This window comes from Alosa alosa, chromosome 5 (genome assembly GCF_017589495.1).
Source record: "Alosa alosa isolate M-15738 ecotype Scorff River chromosome 5, AALO_Geno_1.1, whole genome shotgun sequence".
Lineage (NCBI taxonomy): Eukaryota > Metazoa > Chordata > Actinopteri > Clupeiformes > Clupeidae > Alosa > Alosa alosa.
The window spans coordinates 30,925,991-30,930,858 of record NC_063193.1 but is presented as its reverse complement, the minus strand read 5'-3'; the positions used below and the strand labels follow the sequence as shown (position 1 = coordinate 30,930,858).

General features: G+C 47.5%; 1 protein-coding gene across 2 annotated transcripts in view; it reads right to left on the bottom strand.

Moving 5' to 3' along the window:
• mvb12bb (multivesicular body subunit 12Bb) overlaps positions 1–3,634 on the bottom strand; it is a 56,527-nt gene extending 52,893 nt beyond the window's left edge. The window contains exon 1 of one of the 2 annotated variants that reach the window (XM_048244424.1): positions 3,450–3,634. The gene's annotated coding sequence lies outside the window, so the exon portion shown is untranslated. Of the gene's footprint in view, positions 1–2,750; positions 2,909–3,449 lie in introns of those variants that run through there. The other variant, XM_048244426.1, reaches the window with a different exon arrangement.
• Positions 3,635–4,868: the final 1,234 nt, after the last annotated feature.

Genomic DNA, 4,868 nt, shown 5'->3' with positions numbered 1-4,868 from the left:
TGTGTGTGTGTGTGGTTTGTCTGTGTGCGTACGCACATGTGTGAGTGTGTGCATGTGTGTGTGTGTGTGTGTGTGTGTGTGTGTGGCAAGTAGGGTGCTCCATCATGATGACAGACATCTGTATGTGTGTGTGTGTGTGTGTATGGCTCTGCTTGTGTGTGTGTGTGTGTGTGTGTGTGTGTGTGTGGCTAATGAGTGATAGTGTCCTGACTGCGCTAATGGTGAGGAGTGTGTGAGATGCTCTCACGCTCCTGTTCCCACTACAGTGCCACTGCTGCCAGGATCATTTATACACTAAATAAGCTGCGCAGACAGACACAATAGCTCTGCCTGGGCTCTCCAATTAGCCTCGTAATTAATTACAGCGCACCTCTGCTCTTAACGAGCCCAGGCATATGGACACAACCAGCTCAGAGAGCCGTCTTGGACTGGCACGCCGCTCTGCGGACGTACCGTTACGGGCACGAGCACCGGGGCACGCTGCTTGGACTGGCACGCCGCTCTGAGGAAAGGGAACCAGGGCAAGTTGCTTGGACTGGCACGGCTCGCTGTGCCACTCTTGGGGTGCCAGTCTCAGAGGCCGCAGTGGCAGTACCGTGCCAGCTCTCCTCTCGTCTCATGGACTAGCACATGGCACGTTCCACCCTTGCCAAGGCAGGGGTCAGAGGTCATTAAGCCAGCTGATCACGAGGGGATTGAAAACATCATCAGAGGTCGGCAGGTTAGCGTGACCACGGGAGGGCTGAAGCCATCATGCCAAGCCGATGCCAGGCCACGCATGGATGGCATCACAGCTAGAGCGAGGGCGAGGGCATCAGAGAGAGGGCACGGCTCCGCACGTTGGCTTATGAGCGAAGGAGTACAACCCCCATGCCAAGTCATGCCAGCGGGCAGGAGAGCGGTCATTTATCACTGTGTGCTGGGCAGAGCGTCTGCCTCCAGAGAATCAGTCTCACGCAGGGAGCAGGCTCACTCTGCCCGGGAGACTACAATTAGTATTCCCTGTGGGGCCTGTGCAGTATGGGTATGGGGATCTTTATGGAGAACACACACACACACACACACACTCACACACACACACACACACACACACACATCCCCCATGGAGCCTGTATGGGTGTGTGATCTTCTATGGTGCAGAAGAAAGATGGGGGCTAGGGAGTGCTCCAGCTAATGACAGCACTGCTCCAAGACTGCAGGCAATTAGGGGCCATCCAGTGAAGTCACCCAATAAGAGGCCTGCGCCACTCCCATATTTCTGGGGAAATCTAGATCAATTGTTGTCTATTTCTGTTCCAAGAAGCGTCACGCTAATGGTGCCGGGCCGGACGTGTGGCGTCTTGGAGTTTTCTCTCTGCCATTTGATTAAATTACGCTTAAAGCAACCTACTGGAGTAAGCGATGCGGTAATTGCATTCAATCTAAATGTTTACTGAATTTATTGAAATTAGATTTATTGAATCTGGAGGATTTACTGGGTCTCTAGTTCTTCTGCCTGAAAAAGTTCATTGGAGGAACTTATTAGTGGGACCCTGGGCAGCAAATTAGCTTAGGGAGGGAGAATGATTTCTTTCTTGTGTTAATTTGTGCCCTAATCAATCCGCCTTTTCCCAAACAGCCGCGTGTTGTTGTGGAGCAAACGGACTTTAATTGGAAAATGGTGGCCCAGTAGGCCAGACAGGGATATGCAGCAGTCGCTAATGACACACACTCATCTTACTGGAGTGACATTAAAGAGCAAACTGTTGTTTGTGTGTGTGTGTGTGTGTGTGTGTGTGTGTGTGTGTGTGTGTGTGTGTGCATGAAGGGGGGATGGAGGTAAGACACACTCATCTTAGTGAAGTGACATTAAAGAGCAAACTGTGTGTGTGTGTGTGTGTGTGTGTGTGTGTCTGTCTGTGTGTGCTTGTGTTTAAGGGGGGAGGAAGTAAGACACACTCATCTTGATGTAGTGGCATTATAGATCAAACTGTGTGTGTGGGTGTGTGTGGGTGTGTGTGTGTGTGAGAGAGAGATACCAAAATGGGTTCAAATGTATAAGAAGGCCAGCCACAGACAACATGGTACCAAATGCCTATTAGGGGTTTGCATCGACGTCACGTTCTGGCCGGTAACTATGGTAACCCAGCACGCGCGGCCATATTGGCGATACTCAGTGAATGAAATACAATGGAGTATTATGCACTTTGGATATCTTACGTGATTGTAGCGTGTCTAAACAACAGAAAAGCTCATCAAAATGCGTCTAAAATGCAAAGGCATATAGGGCAGGACTTGGACCACAAGAAAAGGCGCGATATTTCGAGAAATTACGGATTATTGGCAGCGCAGATCCATATGAGTTGGGTCAGAGAATGTCTAATAAGGGTGAGGGAGAGTTCAACCACAAGCGCCCCCCTTCCTCTGATAACTTCTGGCATTATTGTCCCTTCTCCCTGTTTTTTTTTTTTTTATTAACGTTTGTAAGTCGATACCGACACCAGATGTTTTTCTCAGTCTGACCTATTGGTACAACCTAAAACACGGCAATAATTAACCATTTTCCTTGACGATGTTAGGGATTTACTTCTGTGCCTAATGCTTTCTAATGAGGCGAGTCTCTCCAATATGGCGATGTCCAGATCTGATGACACGCCGTGCAAACCCCTAATAGACTGAGTAAGAGACAAGAACAGGCAGTGGCTACATCCACAGGAATAAAGGAATAACGAACTCCCAGTTTCACACACTGACTCCGGTGCATAACCTACTGTATGCGGACGGCATGCAGTCAGCCTAGCCACTCATGGGGCATGTGGGCAACGGCTCGATCACCAGACTCCGGTGGACAGGTCAGGTGCAAATGCTAGCAGGTGCATATTCCCTGCGGATAGCCATCTTAACGGATGAGTCTAGGAACACTGCTGGCGGGACAGGGACAACGGCCGTCCGGTAAATAAATGTTCAAAGCATAGCCATAAATTGTCTGACACGTTATAGCCCAGTCTGAAATATAATTCAAGTTGACTAAGCCTGTATTCAAATAGCTTGATGTAAGGCTCGTTGTAAAATGAATACTTGCCAGGCAAAGAACAATAAATCATAACAAAGGCAAACGCCAGTATTCATAAACTAACATTTGAGGCGTGGCTGTAATTAAAATATAGCCTATTTATTTACTATGGATGAATTTGCAGACTGAGACTGAAGGATCAAAAAGAACACTGCTGTTCTGAGTTCAAGCTCTGGTAAAAAAAAGTAGAATTCATTTTTAGAATTAGGAGCATTCGAATTCTCTGTGCCTGCGTGCTAATAACAATTCTCTGCTAACTTATAGTTAGCCTACTCTGCAACCACAACAGAGATAAGCTGTATCATAAAAAAGAGTGCAAATGTCATAAGAATAACACTAGGCCTAACCAAGGCAACCGCCCCAGGTAAATAATGTTTCAATCCCCCATGTGACTTACCAGGTGGAGTTAACTTCAACAGAATATGCTGTTTCGTTCTCCTTTCCTTGTTCAGTGTGTCCTTAAACTGCAAAATGGGCTTCTTCCGTGATCATTGGCAGCTATCATGAATTCTGGAAATGATTAACGTGCCGCCCGAACAATGACCTCATTTTATGCTGGCGATATGCGGGGAACACCACCTGTTCCCTGCACGCTCGCGGCAGGTTGGCTCGTGTGCTACCGTGGCTTCTGGTGCTGATGATGGTGGTGATGATGATGATGATGATGAACTTGATGATGATGATGATGATGATGATGATAATGATTATAAGGTTGATGATGAAATCTACCCATCTGTTCTGCTGTTATCACATATCACACGGCCCTTCTCTGTTGCCCTTGTGAGGTGTTCAGACGTTTCCATTTCACTGTGGCCTACCTCTGTTTGGTAAATTCAAATGTCTGTCCATTAATCATCTCTATGAAATAGGCCTAGAGTAATTCTGCTGGCAGCTGCTGAGCACTGTATGTGAATATCTAACCAGCTGCATGTTGAGCACTGTTAAAATGGGCAGTTTTAAGCTCTGATTTGCACAGGGGAGCATGCTGTTATATATTACCCAGCACAGTTAAGGGATTGTGACACATGTGCCTGAAACATTAACCTTGGACAGGAGTCCGGTTCAGGACACTTGCCATGGTCATACACACACACAGTCAGTCTGGACACATTGGGAAGGGCTTAGCTTTCCCACGACCCACACATTGGGGCAGCCGTGGCCTACTGGTTAGCGCTTTGGACTTGTTACTGGAGGGTTGCCGTTTTGAACCCCAACCAGTAGGCATGGCTGAAGTGTCCTTGAGCAAGGCACCTAACCCCTCACTGCTCCCTGAGCGGCGCTGTTTTGCAGGCAACTTACTGTGCCGGGATTAGTGTGTGCTTCACCTCACTGTGTGTTCACTGTGCTGAGTGTGTTTCACTAATTCACGGATTGGGACAAATTTCCCTCTCGGGATCAAAAGAGTATACTTATACTTATATTTATATACTTATACTTATACTTATACTTATACATCAGACCCGACCCAAATATCCCAGCAGAATCAACATGGATGTTTGCTCGAAGTGAACGATGGATCCTTGGCTGCCACTCTTACCCTATCAAGTCAGTCTCATATTGTATGGATGGTGGGGGCCTTCGGTTTGGACAGGCTGAGGGACCGTAATTCCTAGAGTATCCATCGCGGCCATGTTGGCCTTTTTCCCCATTTGTTTTCATATGCTGGAAATCTACATTTCCCAATTTGAGCGGCCAAAGAGGGCTGGAGGTAATTGTGTCCTTGCCGTATGTGAGATGAAAGATCGGTAACAATCCGGGAAGATAGCTGTACACACACACACACACACACAGAGATCTGAGAACAGAGGAACAGAGG